Source organism: Ranitomeya imitator, chromosome 6, assembly GCF_032444005.1.
Source record: "Ranitomeya imitator isolate aRanImi1 chromosome 6, aRanImi1.pri, whole genome shotgun sequence".
Lineage (NCBI taxonomy): Eukaryota > Metazoa > Chordata > Amphibia > Anura > Dendrobatidae > Ranitomeya > Ranitomeya imitator.
This window is the reverse complement of record NC_091287.1, coordinates 447,409,428-447,426,014: the sequence shown is the minus strand read 5'-3', so window position 1 is coordinate 447,426,014 and position 16,587 is coordinate 447,409,428. Positions and strand designations below refer to the sequence as shown.

The 16,587-nt window shown below is 44.2% G+C and overlaps 1 protein-coding gene across 1 annotated transcript in view; it reads right to left on the bottom strand.

Annotated features, from left to right (window-relative positions):
• The window catches only part of TRIM55 (tripartite motif containing 55), a 234,433-nt gene that overhangs the window by 39,417 nt on the left and 178,429 nt on the right, over nucleotides 1–16,587 (bottom strand). The window lies entirely within an intron of this gene.

Here is a 16,587-nt window from a genome sequence, read left to right as displayed (position 1 = left end):
TTAATCTTGAGCTCCTTCCACAAGTTTTCAATTGGGTTAAGGTTAGGAGACTGACTAGGCCACTGCAACACCTTGATTTTTTGCCTCTTGAACCAGGCCTTGATTTTCTTGCCTGTGTGCTTTGGGTCGTTGTCTTGTTGGAAGCTGAAATGACGACCCATCTTAAGATCCTTGATGGAGGAGCGGAGGTTCTTGGCCAAAATCTCCAGGTAGGCCGTGCTATCCATCTTCCCATGGATGCGCACCAGATGACCAGGCCCCTTGGCTGATAAACAGCCCCACAGCATGATGCTGCCACCACCATGCTTGACTGTAGGGATGGTATTCTTGGGGTCGTATGCTGTGCCATCCAGTCTCCAAACGTCACGTGTGTGGTTGGCACCAAAGATCTTGATCTTGGTCTCATCAGACCAGAGAACCTTGAATCAGTCAGTCTCAGAGTCCTCCAAGTGATCATGAGCAAACTGTAGACGAGCCTTGACATGACGCTTTGAAAGTAAAGGTACCTTACGGGCTCGTCTGGAACGGAGACCATTGCGGTGGAGTACGTTACTTATGGTATTGACTCAAACCAATGTCCCCACTGCCATGAGATCTTCCCGAAGCTCCTTCCTTGTTGTCCTTGGGTTAGCCTTGACTCTTCGGACAAGCCTGGCCTCGGCACGGGAGGAAACTTTCAAAGGCTGTCCAGGCCGTGGAAGGCTAACAGTAGTTCCATAAGCCTTCCACTTCCGGATGATGCTCCCAACAGTGGAGACAGGTAGGCCCAACTCCTTGGAAAGGGTTTTGTACCCCTTGCCAGCCTTGTGACCCTCCACGATCTTGTCTCTGATGGCCTTGGAATGCTCCTTTGTCTTTCCCATGTTGACCATGTATGAGTGCTGTTCACAAGTTTGGGGAGGGTCTTAAATAGTCAGAAAAGGCTGGAAAAAGAGATAATTAATCCAAACATGTGAAGCTCATTGTTCTTTGTGCCTGAACTACTTCTTAATACTTTAGGGGAACCAAACAGAATTCTGGTGGGTTGAGGGGTTGAATAATAAATGACCCTCTGAAAAGACTTTTCACAATTAACCCCTTAAGCCCCGAGGGTGGTTTGCACGTTAATGACCGGGCCAATTTTTACAATTCTGACCACTGTCCCTTTATGAGGTTATAACTCTGGAACGCTTCAACGGATCTTGGCGATTCTGACATTGTTTTCTCGTGACATATTGTACTTCATTTTAGTAGTAACATTTATTCGATATAACTTGCGTTTATTTGTGAAAAAAACGGAAATTTGGCGAAAATTTTGAAAATTTCGCAATTTTCCAACTTTAAATTTTTATGCCCTTAAATCACAGAGATATCTCACGCAAAATACTTAATAAGTAACATTTCCCACATGTCTCCTTTACATCAGCACAATTTTGGAACCAAAATTTTTTTTTGTTAGGGAGTTATAAGGGTTCAAAGTTGACCAGCAATTTCTCATTTTTACAACACCATTTTTTTTTAGGGACCACATCTCATTTGATGTCATTTTGAGGGGTCTATATGATAGAAAATACCCAAGTGTGACACCATTCTAAAAACTGCACCCCTCAAGGTGCTCAAAACCACATTCAAGAAGTTTATTAACCCTTCAGGGGTTTCACAGGAATTTTTGGAATGTTTAAATAAAAATGAATATTTAACTTTTTTTCACACAAAATTTATTTCAGCTCCAATTTGTTTTATTTTACCAAGGGTAACAGGATAAAATGGATGCCAAACATTGTTGTACAATCTGTACTGAGTACGCTGATACCCCATATGTGGGGGTAAACCACTGTTTGGGCGCATGGCAGAGCTCGGAAGGGAAGGAGCGCCATTTGACTTTTAAATGCAAAATTGACAGGAATTGAGATGGGACACCATGTTGCGTTTGGAGAGCCACTGATGTGCCTAAACATTGAAACCCCCCACAAGTGACACCATTTTGGAAAGTAGACACCCTAAGGAACTTATCTAGATGTGTGGTGACCACTTTGACCCACCAATTGCTTCACAGAAGTTTATAATGCAGAGCCGTAAAAATAAAAAATCATATTTTTTCACAAAAATGATCTTTTCGCCCCCAATTTTTTATTTTCCCAAGAGTAAGAGAAGAAATTGAACCTCAAAAATTGTTGGCCAATTTGTCCTGAGTACGCTGATACCCCGTATATGGGTGTAAACCATTGTTTGGGCGTATGGCAGAGCTCGGAAGGGAAGGAGCGCCATTTTACTTTTCAATGCAAAATTGACTGGAATTGAGATGGGATGCCATGTTGCGTTTGGAGAGCCCCTGATGTGCCTAAACATTGAAATCCCCACAAGTGACACCATTTTGGAAAGTAGACCCCTTAAGGAACTTATCTAGAGGTGTGGTGAGCACTTTGACCCAACAAGTGCTTCACAGAAGTTTATAATGCAGAGCCGTAAAAATAAAAAATCATATTTTTTCACAAAAATAATCTTTTCGCCACCAATTTTTTATTTTCCCAAGGGTAAGAGAAGAAATTAGACCACAAAAGTTGTTGTGCAATTTGTCCTGAGTGCGACGATACCCCATATGTGGGGGTAAACCACTGTTTGGGCGCATGGCAGAGCTCGGAAGGAAAGGAGCGCCATTTGACTTTTCAATGCAAAATTGACTGGAATTGAGATGGGACGCCATGTTGCGTTTGGAGAGCCCCTGATGTGCCTAAACATTGGAACCCCTCACAAGTGACACCATTTTGAAAAGTAGACCCCTTAAGGAACTTATCTAGATGTGTGGTGAGCACTTTGACCCAACAAGTGCTTCACAGAAGTTTATAATGCAGAGCCGTAAAAATAAAAAATCTTATTTTTTCACAAAAATGATCTTTTCGCCCCCAATTTTTTATTTTCCCAAGGGTAAGAGAAGAAATTAGACCACAAAAATTGTTGTGCAATTTGTCCTGAGTGCGACGATACCCCATATGTGGGGGTAAACCACTTTTTGGGTGCATAGCAGAGCTCGGAAGGGAAGGAGCGCCATTTGACTTTTCAATGCAAAATTGACTGGAATTAAGATGGGACGCCATGTTGGTTTGGAGAGCCCCTGATGTGCCTAAACATTAAAAACCCCCACAAGTGACACCATTTTGGAAACTAGACCCTCTAAGGAACTTATCTAGATGTGTTTTGAGAGCTTTGAACCCCCAAGTGTTTCACTACAGTTTATAACGCAGAGCTGTTAAAATAAATTTATTTTTTTTTCGCAAAAATTTTTTAGCCCCCAGTTTTGTATTTTCACAAGGGTAACATAATAAATTGGACCCCAAAAGTTGTTGTCCAATTTGTCCTGAGTACGCTGATACCCCATATGTGGGGGGGAACCACTGTTTGGGCGCATGGCAGAGCTCGGAAGGGAAGGAGCGCCATTTGGAATGCAGACTTAGATGGATTGGTCTGCAGGAGTCACGTTGCATTTGCAGAGCCCCTGATGTACCCAAACAGTACAAACCCCCCACAAGTGACCCCATATTAGAAACTAGACCTCCCATGGAACTTATCTAGATGTGTTGTGAGAACTTTGAACCCCTAAGTGTTTCACTACAGTTTATAACGCAGACCCGTGAAAATAAAAATTCTTTTTTTTTTCACAAAAATGATTTTTTAGCCCCCAGCTTTGTATTTTTACAAGGGTAACAGAATAAATTGGACCCCAAAAGTTGTTGTTCAATTTGTCCTGAGTACGCTGATACCCCATATGTGGGGGGGAACCACTGTTTGGGCTCATGGCAGAGCTCGGAAGGGAAGGAGCGCCATTTGGAATGCAGACTTAGATGGATTGGTCTGCAGGCGTCACGTTGCATTTGCAGAGCCCCTGATGTACCCAAACAGTAGAAACCACCCACAAGTGACCCCATATTGGAAACTAGACCTCCCATGGAACTTATCTAGATGTGTTGTGAAAACTTTGAACCCCCAAGTGTTTCACTACAGTTTACAACGCAGAGCCGTGAAAATAAAAATCCTTTTTTTTCCCACAAAAATGATTTTTAGCCCCCCAAATTTTTATTTTCCCAAGGATAACAAGAGAACTTGGACCCAAAAAGTTGTTGTCCAATTTGTCTCGAGTACGCTGATACCCCATATGTTGGGGTAAACCCCTGTTTGGGCGCACGGGAGAGCTCGGAAGTGAAGGAGCACTGTTTTACTTTTTCAATGCAGAATTGGCTGGAATTGAGATCGGACGCCATGTCGCGTTTGGAGAGCCCCTGATGTGTCTAAACAGTGGAAACCCCCCAATTATAAATGAAACCCTAATCCAAACGCACCACTAACCCTAATCCCAACTGTAACCCTAACCACACACCTAACCCTGACACACCCCTAATTCTAATCCCAACCCTAATCCCAACCGTAAATGTAATCCAAACCCTAACCCTAGCCCCAACCCTAGCCCTAACCCTAACCCTAACCGGAAAATGGAAATAAATACATTTTTTTTAATTTTATTATTTTTCCCTAAGGCTAGGTTCACATTGCGTTAGGGAAATCCGTTTAGCACTAGCGGATTGCGCTAACACAATGTCTTTTTAGGTGTCGTGTTTAGTGGTCGCGTTAACGTCCCCGCTCTGGAAGATCGGGGATCGGACCTCGGGCGCGCCGCGGACGCTGCAAGCAGCGTCTGAGGCGCGCCACAAAAGAATGGCACCTTGCTAGCGCGAGCCGAAAATGGCACGCTCTAGCGATGCGCTACACCTGAAAATCACATTGCTGTCAATGGTTGTGCTAACGGACCCGTTGCACGGCGTTAATTGTGACATTTTCGCCGTGCAACGCTGTCCGTTAGCGTTAACCCATTAACACAATGTGAACCTAGCCTAACTAAGGGGGTGATGAAGGGGGGTTTGATTTACTTTTATAGCGAGTTTTTTAGCGGATTTTTATGATTGGCAGCCGTCACACACTAAAAGACGCTTTTTATAGCAAAAAAGTTTTTGCGTCTCCACATTTTGAGACCTATAATTTTTCCATATTTTGGTCCACAGAGTCATGTGAGGTCTTGTTTTTTGCGGGACGAGTTGACGTTTTTATCGGTTACATTTTCGGACACGTGACAGTTTTTGATCGCTTTTTATTCCGATTTTTTTGTGAGGCAGAATGACCAAAAACCAGCTATTCATGAATTTCTTTTGGGGGAGGCGTTTATACCGTTCCGCGTTTGGTAAAATTGATGAAGCAGTTTTATTCTTCGGGTCAGTACGATTACAGCGACACCTCATTTATATCATTTTTTTTATGTTTTGGCGCTTTTATACGATAAAAGCTATTTTATAGAAAAAATAATTATTTTGGCATCGCTTTATTCAGAGGACTATAACTTTTTTATTTTTTTGGTTATGATGCTATATGGCGGCTCGTTTTTTGCGGGACAAGATGACGTTTTCAGAGGTAACATGGTTATTTATATCCGTCTTTTTGATCGCGTGTTATTCCACTCTTTGTTCAGCGTTATGATAATAAAGCGTTGTTTTTTGGCTCGTTTTTTTTTTTTTTTTCTTACGGTGTTCACTGAAGGGGTTAACTAGTGGGCCAGTTTTATAGGTCGGGTCGTTACGGACGCGGCGATACTAAATATGTGTACTTTTATTGTTTTTTTGTTTTTTTTTATGTAAAGAAATGTATTTATGGGAATAATATTTTTTTTTTTCTGCTTTATTTAGGAATTTTTTTTTTATTTTTTTTTTTACAAGTGTGGAAATTTTTTTTTTTACTTTTTCACTTTGTCCCAGGGGGGGACATCACAGATCACCGATCTGACAGTGTGCACAGCACTCTGTTAGATCGGTGATCTAACATACAGCTGGGCAGGATTAGAGCTGCAGCTGCAGCCTGATCCTGACCCGGAAGTGCTCCCTGCAGGACCCGGATGCAGCCCGGCGGCCATTTTGGATCCGGGGACTGCAGGGAGAAGACGCTCGGTACACGGTGAGCACATCACCGTGTACCGATCGTCTCAGGGAAGCCCGCAGGGAGCCCCCTCCCTGCGCGATGCTTCCCTGCACCGCCGGCACACCGCGATCATCTTTGATCGCGGTGTGCCGGGGGTTAATGTGCCGGGAGCGGTCCGTGACCGCTCCTGGCACATAGTGCCGGATGTCAGCTGCGATAGGCAGCTGACACCCGGCCGCGATCGGCCGCGCTCCCCCCGTGAGCGCGGCCGATCGCATATGACGTACTATCCCGTCCATGGGAATTAAGTCCCAGGTCACCTGGACGGGATAGTACGTCATATGGGATTAAGGGGTTAAAAAAAATAAATAAAAAAAAATAACATTCTTTTTTGCTGCAGTGCATTTCACACTTCCAGGCTGATCTACAGTCCAAATGTCACAATGCCAAGTTAATTCCAAATGTGTAAACCTGCTAAATCTGCAGGGGGTTGAATACTACTTGTATGCACTGCATATGCGTGGGGTGCTTATGCATAGGGGTGTGTATGAATATGTGTGTATGTGTTAAACTGTTAAATTTAAGGGGAAATTGGCTCACAGGACTGGCAGTTTCTCACTCAGAAGGTTTTTGTTTTCAAGTAGCCTATGTATGTGTGTGTGTGTAGTGTACGTTTGTGTATGTATGTGTATATATGTGGGGTGTATGTGTAGGGGTGTGCATGCATGTGTGTGTGTGTGTGTGTGTGCGTGTGCGTGTGTGTGTGTGTGTGTGTGAGCATGTATGTTACATTTTAGGGGGAAATTGGCAATTTCTCTCCTACTCTGAGGATTTTTGTTTTAAACTAACCTCCATCAGCTATATTCTCTTTTCAGACAAATCATTTTCAGAAAACACAGTATAAACTTAATCACAGACTGTCCGGCCACTAACTACACACCAATCTGCCATCTTTTTAAGATTAACTTCTGGGAGATGACCCTTCTTCTCTTGACCCATCCATGACCTGCTCCCCCACGACAAGCTGATGCCATTATTCAGTGGCAAGGCAACGCAAAATGTTGAGGAACTGCCACTTTCTGGGAGGCGCATCAGTGCCTTCAAGATTTGCCATCTTTTATCTGGGAAGTTCCCCTGTTTCCAGGAGACTTGGAGAGTATAACTACACACCATAACATCCATTGTTGTCCAGTTAAGGCTATGTGCACATGCTGCGTTTTTTTTCGTGTTTTGTCCGTGTTTTTCGGGGTAAAAATGCTTACAAAACGTATCACATTATTTTTAATGGCATTCCGCATTGTTGTGCCCATGCTGCATTGTTTTCCGCAAAAAACACATCGCGGAAAAAAAACGCAACAAGTTCATTAATTTTATGGATTTTAGGCGATTTTGCCGCTATATTCTTGTATTGGAATGCTCCGGAAAAAAACATGAGAAAAAAGTGCAAAAAACACGAGCGGATTTCCTGCGAAAGGATTCCGGTTTTGCTCAGAAAAATTTTGCAAACATTCTGCAAAAACTTGCAACTTGGGCACATAGCCTAAAAGGACTACTGTCCAGCACCTGAGTGGAAAACACACTGATCTTCTGTCAGGGAAAGGCAGTGGCAGAACTGGACTGGGGCTAAAAAGCAGCATCGGCACACAAACTCAACCAGGCCACATACTGTACAATATGACCCTCATCCCAACGAGGTAAGATAGCAGCGTGCAATGTAAAGTTCAGCAAATTTTGCCTTAGTCCTCATGCCGACGTCCATTTTTCTGTCATATGTCGTAAAAATTGACCGATTTTCATCAGTGTTTGCTCAATCTGACAATCAGTGAATTTCTCATATGCCAAAAAATGCAAAGTTACGATTGTAATTTTAAAACCAGATAGCATGCAGATTGCACATGGGTGGCAATGCATGCTGTACAAGATTTTCGCAAATACATATACTTGTATGGGTGATTTTGATCCAGGACTCAGATAAAAAACAGATGACTTTCGTTTTTTTGCAGATACACGGTCTGCTCCATATACTATAATGGGTGCATGTTTTATCCTTGAAAATAAAAAAACAGAACACATACATGAAAAATGGACTATTGAATGAGGACTTACTTTGGCAAGTTCTTCAACACTCCCTTAAGGAAGCACCCGCATTATATTTTTTTATTCTACCCATCTAAATGTATATGTAATGTAATGTGAGTTAATATTCCTACAGATCACCACTAGTGTTGAGCATTCCGATACCGCAAGTATCGGGTATCGGCCGATACTTGCGGTATCGGAATTCCGATACCGAGATCCGATATTTTTGTGATATCGGGTATCGGTATCGGAAGTGTAAAATAAAGAATTAAAATAAAAAATATTGTTATATTCACCTCTCCGGCGGCCCCTGGACATCAGCGGGAGGATCCGGCGTCCGGCACGGCTTCTTTCTTCAAAATGCGCGCCTTCAGGACCTGTGGAATGACGTCCCGGCTTCTGATTGGTCGCGTGCCGCCCATGTGACCGCCACGCGACCAATCAGAAGCCGCGACGTCATTCCTCAGCTAAAGTCCTAGAATGAGCGCCTTCTAGGACCTGAGGAATGACGTCGCGGCTTCTGATTGGTCGCGTGGCGGTCACATGGGCGGCACGCGACCAATCAGAAGCCGGGACGTCATTCCACAGGTCCTGAAGGCGCGCATTTTGAAGAAAGAAGCCGTGCCGGACGCCGGATCCTCCCGCTGATGTCCAGGGGCCGCCGGAGAGGTGAATATAACAATATTTTTTATTTTAATTCTTTATTTTACACTTTAATATGGATCCCAGGGCCTGAAGGAGAGTTTCCTCTCCTTCAGACCCTGGGATCCATGAGGATACCTTCCGATACTTGATGTCCCATTGACTTGTATTGGTATCGGATATCGGTATCGGCGATATCCGATATTTTTCGGGTATCGGCCGATACTATCCGATACCGATACTTTCAAGTATCGGACGGTATCGCTCAACACTAATCACCACCTTCACAGTTCCCATGTTGCTTCAGTCCTCTTCTCACTTATGTGACTACAGTTCCAACTCACACTAAGGTTTATGAATCTGAAGTTGCTTTTACAGTGTAAATCCTTGAAGCGTCTGAACGAGGCTCTATAGGTTTATATTGTAAAAGCGACTTCTGGTTCACTCATAAACCCCTGTGTGATGCAGTGAGTTGGAAGTACACTCACATAAGTGAGAAGAGGACCGAAGTGGTGCTATAAACCAGGGAAGACGACAATCAGTAGATATATTAACTCACTCTACATTACACATATTTGCATTTAGACAGGGTTAGAGAATAAAATCATTCATCAGACTGCTTATTTAACCCCTTCATGACTTTGGGATTTTCGTTTTTTCCGTGTTCGTTTTTCACTTCCCTCCTTCCCAGAGCCACAACTTTTTTTATTTTTCCGTCAATATGGCCATGTGAGGGCTTATTTTTTGCTAAACAAGTTGTACTTTTGAATGACATCATTGGTTTTAGCATGTCATGTACTAGAAAACGGGAAAAAAAATACCAAGTGCGGTGAAATTGCAAAAAAAGTGCAATCCCACACTTGTTTTTTGTTTGGCTTTTTTGCTAGGTTCACTAAATGCTAAAACTGACCAGCCATTATGATTTTCCAGGTCATTACGAGTTCATAGACACCTAACATGACTAGGTTATTTTTTATCTAAGTGGTGAAAAAAAATCCAAACTTTGCTTAAAAAAAAAAAAAGTTGTGCCATTTTCCGATACCCATAGCATCTCCATTTTTCATGATCTGGGGTCGGTTGAGGGCTTATTTTTTGTGTGCCAAGCCGGCATTTTTAATGATGCCATATCGGTGCAGATACGTTCTTTTGATCGCCCGTTATTACATTTTAATGTAATGTCATGGCGATTAAAAAAACGTAATTCTGGCGTTTCAAATTTTTTTCTCGCTACGCTGTTTAGCGATCAGGTTAATCCTTTTTTTATTGATAGATTGGGCGATTCTGAACGCGGCAATACCAAATATGTGTAGGTTTGATTTTTTTTAAATTGATTTATTTTGAATGGGGCGAAAGGGGGGTGATTTAAACTTTTATATTTTTTTATTTTTTTCACTTTTTTTTTTTACTTTTGCCATGCTTCAATAGCCTCTGGCACAACTCGATCGCCTCTGCTACATAGCAGCGATCATCAGATCGCTGCTATGCAGTAGAAATGCAGGTGTGCTATGAGCGCCGACCACAGGGTGGAGCTCACAGCAGGCTGGGATCAGTAACCATAGAGGTCTCAAGGACCTCTTTGGTTATTATACAGAAGCATCGCTGACCCCCGATCATGTGACGGGGGTCAGTGATGCGCTTATTTCCGGCCGCCTGGCCGGAAGCGCCGGTTAAATGCCGCTGTCAGCATTTGACAGCGGCATTTAACTAGTTAATAGCGGCGGGTGAATCGCGATTTCACCCGCCGCTATTGCGGGCACATGTCAGCTGTTCAAAACAGCTGACATGCCCCGGCTTTGATGCGGACTCACCGCCGGAGCCCTGCATCAGAAAGGGGTTAAAGTTGAGATACTGCAGCACTCTAAATTCATTAAAATACTACTTTGTTGATATCAACACACGTGAAATCCAAAAAAGTAAAATCAAAAGATCCTAAATGTTTCAACTATACTGGTGGTCTTAATCATTTCATATCAGTCTATTTGTCTGTTCATATGAATAAAGATCTCCGTGAAAGGATAAAAAAGCACTGGGCTGCTCGGATGTAAGAAAGTTTCTTGCTGCAAAAAGGTTCAATGAAGGATCTTTTATTCTGACAATGCTTTTCAATGCCATACCGCAACAGATCAAACAAGGGCAGACACCGCAGCATCCCCTTTTTGCTATTTTTTTTCCTCCTCAAATATGGTCGCCTTATTGTGTGTGCTATCCCCCTCCACACTGTTTATTCTACATACAGTTGATACCAGAAGTTGACATACTCTATATAAAAAGACACATATGCATGTTTTTTTCAATATCCGAAATGAAATCAGAATAAAACCTTCCCACTATTGGCCAATTAGGATTACCATAATTATTAATATTTGCCAAATGCCAGAATACAAAGAGAGAGAGAATGTTTTAAGGCATTTTATTACTTACTGCAAAGTGAAAAGTTTACATACACTAAGATTACTATTCCTTTAAACAATTCTGGACTGCCCATATGACGATGTCATGTGTATTGAAGCTTCTGTTTTTTGGCAACAGCTGAGTTAGGGACACACCTGATACACACAGCTTCTTTGTGAAGAATCATAGCAAAGTCGAAAGAAATCAGCTAAGATATCAGGAAGAGAACGGTGGACTTGCACAAGTCTGGCTCATGCTTGGGTACAATTTCAAGATACGTGAAAGTGCCTCTTTCATATGTATAAACAATTATATGCAAGTGGAGCGCCCCCGTGGGCAGAGGGGTACTCGGTACCGGGTCCTTCGGTTCTCAAGGGGGATGTCACGGTGGCTGATCCGGTCTGTGGCCCTCGGGACGTCCGTTGTAAAAAAAAGGAAAGATCTTTAAAGGGGAAATGTTCTTGACGCAACCTGTGGTATTCGGTCAGGGTGACCGACGCTGCTTTAAGGGGTCCGCTGGGGTGATGTTATGACAGCTAGATAGTATACCTTCCCACAGGTGAAGTATGTCCCCAGGGCTTCCCAGTGTGTAGATGGTGGATGGTGTGAGGCGCAGTGAAGAATGAGGACACAAGGTTGCAGTCTCTTTACCTTTTACTGAAGGCTTCAACATCCAGAGTGCAGAGCACAGACCACAGGGCGGGCAGAGTCCGGCCGGTTTGGAGGCAAATCCAGAGTCCCCTTATCCAGGTGGAAATCAGTAGCCTTCTTCTAGCGCCTTGGTGTTATAGTACCTTACTGCTAAGCCTCTCATAAGGTCGTCACAGATGTTGTAGATGTTATCGATGTTATCTCTTTCTCTCTGTCCCCCAGATGTATAGGACAAACCCGTATGACCGGTGGCTTGAGACTTTTTACAGGGACTCTATCATGCCCCGGCCTCTCGTGGGTGCCACCTTGCCTCCTGGGTATAGGGCGGATCAGTAACTTGCAATTAGCTGTCCTGCCGGTCTCTGGAGCAAGGCATAAAGGACTGTTACTCCCTCGGTCATCCGGCTACCGCGATCCTGCGCCTCAGAAGGAGGCAGCCTGTGCAGGGCAGAACTCCTTCTGGTATCCACTCCTTTGCTATGACTTCTTCACCCTGTCTACAATACAGTTCTCTGTTCATGTCCTTTCTTAGCAACTGCTGCACTTAGGGCAGGCGCAGCTCCATGTCCTTCTGTCTAGGGCTCTGACAGGCTCCCACCCCTGTCAGGGACCAACTACCTGAGCAAAGCTCAGCCAGCAACTGCCTAACATCCTATCCAGGCCACCAGTTTTACCTAAGTGTGAAGAGTGCCCTAATAAATAGGAGCATAGCTCCCCCTGGTAGACTGGAGTATGAAATATGTTGTATGTTTGTGGTACCTGGTAAAGAGATCTCCTTTATCGCCTCCAAATGTAACATCACTCCCCCCTTGTTGTGAATTCTGTTGTCGAACTCCCTCCTGTGGTCGTAAATGGTACTTCGGTGAGTTCTGTCCATGGACTCCCTCTGGTGGCTGTGAGTGGAGCTGCTGCTTCTGAGGTTCCTTACACAGGTGACGTGGTTTATCCTTTGGCTGGCTGCTCTATTTAACTCCACTTAGATCGTTACTCCATGCCAGCTGTCAATGTTTCTGCATTGGTTCAGTTCGCTCTTGGATCTTTCTGGTGACCTGTCTACTCCAGCAGAAGCTAAGTTCCTGATAGTATCTAATTCGTTCATTGTTTTCTTGTCCAGCTGGATATCATGATTTTGTCTTGCTAGCTGGAAGCTCTGGGATGCAGAGTGGCATCTGGGTTAGTCGGTGCGGAGGTCTTTTTGCACACTCTGCATGGTTTTTTGTAGTTTTTTGTGCTGATCGCAAAGCTACCTTTCCTATCCTCTGTCTATTTAGTAAGTCTGGCCTCCCATTGCTGAAACTTGTTTAATTTCTGCGTTTGTGACTTTCATCTTTACTCACAGTCAATATATGTGGGGGGCTGCCTTTTCCTTTGGGGAATTTCTCTGAGGCAAGGTAGGCTTTATTTTCTATCTCTAGGGCTAGCTAGCTCTTAGGCTATGATGAGGCGCCTACGTAGAGTCAGGAGCGCTCCACGGCTATTTCTAGTGTGTGTGATAGGATTAGGGATTGCGGTCAGCAGAGCTCCCACATCCCGGAGCTTGTCCTGTGTGAGTTTTAACTATCAGATCATTCCGGGTGCTCCTAACCACCAGGTCATAACAGTACAGCTGGCCCAAAGTATTAATGCATCTCAATAGAGGGATAAGAGAAGTTCTGAGACCATTATTTTTTCTTTGCACTGTGTTTTGTCTTTCTTTTCCCATAAACCTTTGGGTGGTTCAGGACACAGGTGTAGATATGGACATTCAAGGTCTGTCCTCTTGTGTGGATCATCTCACTGCAAGGGTACAAAACATTCAAGATTTTGTGGTTCAGAGTCTGATGTTAGAGCCTAGAATTCCTATTCCTGATTTATTTTCTGGGAATAGATCTAAGTTTCTGAATTTCATAAATAATTGTAAACTGTTTCTAGCTTTGAAACCCCGCTCCTCTGGTGACCCCGCTCACCAAGTAAAAATCATTATTTCTTTGTTGCGTGGTGACCCTCAAGACTGGGCATTTTCCCTTGCGCCAGGAGATCCAGCATTGCGTGATGTTGATGCGTTTTTTCTGGCGCTTGGATTGCTTTATGATGAACCAAATTCAGTGGATCAGGCAGAGAAAATCTTGCTGGCTTTGTGTCAGGGTCAGGATGAAGCGGAGGTGTACTGTCAGAAGTTTAGAAAGTGGTCTGTGCTTACTCAGTGGAATGAATGTGCCCTGGCGGCAATTTTCAGAAAGGGTCTTTCTGAAGCCCTTAAGGATGTCATGGTGGGATTTCCCACGCCTGCTGGTCTGAATGAGTCTATGTCCATGGCCATTCAGATCGATCGGCGCTTGCGTGAGCGCAAAGCTGTGCACCATTTGGCGGTGTTCTCTGAGAATAGGCCTGAGCTTATGCAGTGTGATAGGACTTTGACCAGAGCTGAACGGCAAGAACACAGACGTCGGAATGGACTGTGTTTTTACTGTGGTGAATCCACTCATGCTATCTCCGATTGTCCTAAGCGCACTAAGCGGTTCGCTAGGTCTGCCACCATTGGTACGGTACAGTCTAAATTTCTTTTGTCCGTTACTCTGATTTGCTCTCTGTCGTCATATTCTGTTATGGCATTTGTGGATTCAGGCGCTGCCCTGAATTTGATGGACTTGGAGTTTGCTAGGCGCTGTGGGTTTTTCTTGGAGCCCTTGCAGTATCCTATTCCATTGAGAGGAATTGATGCTACGCCTTTGGCCAAGAATAAACCTCAGTACTGGACGCAATTGACCATGTGCATGGCTCCTGCACATCAGGAGGATATTCGCTTTTTGGTGTTGCATAATCTGCATGATGTGGTCGTTTTGGGGTTGCCATGGCTACAGGTCCATAATCCAGTATTGGATTGGAAATCTATATCTGTGTCCAGCTGGGGTTGTCAAGGGGTACATGGTGATGTTCCATTGTTGTCAATTTCGCCTTCCACTCCTTCTGAAGTCCCTGAGTTTTTATCAGATTACCGGGATGTATTTGAGGAGCCCAAATCCGGTGCCCTACCTCCTCATAGGGATTGCGATTGTGCTATTAATTTGATTCCTGGTAGTAAGTTTCCTAAGGGCCGACTGTTTAATTTATCTGTGCCAGAGCACGCTGCTATGCGGAGTTATATAAAGGAATCCTTGGAGAAGGGTCATATTCGCCCGTTGTCGTCACCATTGGGAGCAGGGTTCTTTTTTGTGGCCAAGAAGGATGGCTCTTTATGACCTTGTATTGATTACCGCCTTCTTAATAAGATTACAGTCAAATTTCAGTATCCTTTGCCGCTGATGTCTGATTTGTTTGCTCAGATTAAGGGGGCTAGTTGGTTCACCAAGATAGATCTTCGAGGGGCGTATAATCTTGTGCGAATTAAACAGGGCGATGAATGGAAAACAGCATTTAATACGCCCGAGGGCCATTTTGAGTACCTGGTTATGCCATTCGGGCTTTCTAATGCTCCATCTGTGTTTCAGTCCTTTATGCATGACATCTTCCGAGAGTACCTGGATAGATTCATGGTTGTATATTTGGATGACATTTTGGTCTTTTCGGATGATTGGGAGTCTCATGTGAAGCAGGTCAGAATGGTGTTCCAGGTCCTTCGTGCAAATTCCTTGTTTGTGAAGGGGTCAAAGTGTCTCTTTAGAGTTCAGAAGGTTTCATTTTTGGGTTTCATTTTTTCCCCTTCTACTATCGAGATGGACCCTGTTAAAGTTCAGGCCATTTATGATTGGACTCAGCCGACATCTGTGAAGAGCCTACAGAAGTTCCTGGGCTTTGCTAATTTTTACCGTCGCTTCATCGCTAATTTTTCTAGTATTGCTAAACCGTTGACTGATTTGACCAAGAAAGGTGCTGATGTGGTCAATTGGTCCTCTGCGGCTGTAGAGGCTTTTCAGGAGTTGAAGCATCGTTTTTCTTCTGCCCCTGTGCTGTGCCAGCCAGATGTTTCGCTCCCGTTTCAGGTCGAGGTTGATGCTTCTGAGATTGGAGCAGGGGCTGTTTTGTCGCAGAGAAGTTCTGATGGCTCGGTGATGAAACCATGTGCCTTCTTTTCTAGAAAATTCTCGCCTGCTGAGCGCAATTATGATGTTGGCAATCGAGAGTTGTTGGCCATGAAGTGGGCATTCGAGGAGTGGCGACATTGGCTTGAAGGAGCTAAACATCGCGTGGTGGTCTTGACGGATCACAAGAATTTGACTTATCTCGAGTCTGCCAAACGGTTGAATCCTAGACAGGCTCAATGGTCGCTCTTTTTCTCCCGTTTTGATTTTGTGGTTTCTTACCTTCCGGGATCTAAGAATGTGAAGGCTGATGCCCTGTCGAGGAGTTTTGTGCCTGACTCTCCGGGTGTTCCGGAGCCGGCAGGTATTCTTAAAGAGGGGGTAATTTTGTCTGCCATCTCCCCTGATTTGCGGAATGTGCTGCAGAAGTTTCAGGCTGATAGACCTGACCGTTGTCCAACGGAGAAACTGTTTGTCCCTGATAGATGGACTAGTAGAGTCATCTCTGAGGTTCATTGTTCGGTGTTGGCTGGTCATCCTGGAATCTTTGGTACCAGAGATTTGGTGGCTAGATCCTTTTGGTGGCCTTCTTTGTCGCGGGATGTGCGTTCTTTTGTGCAGTCCTGTGGGACTTGTGCTCGGGCTAAGCCCTGCTGTTCTCGTGCCAGTGGGTTGCTTTTGCCCTTGCCGGTCCCGAAGAGGCCCTGGACGCATATTTCCATGGATTTTATTTCTGATCTCCCTGTTTCTCAAAGGATGTCGGTCATTTGGGTGGTTTGTGATCGCTTCTCTAAGATGGTCCATTTGGTACCCTTGTCTAAATTGCCTTCCTCCTCTGATTTGGTGCCATTGTTTTTCCAGCATGTGGTTCGTTTGCATGGCATTCCGGAGA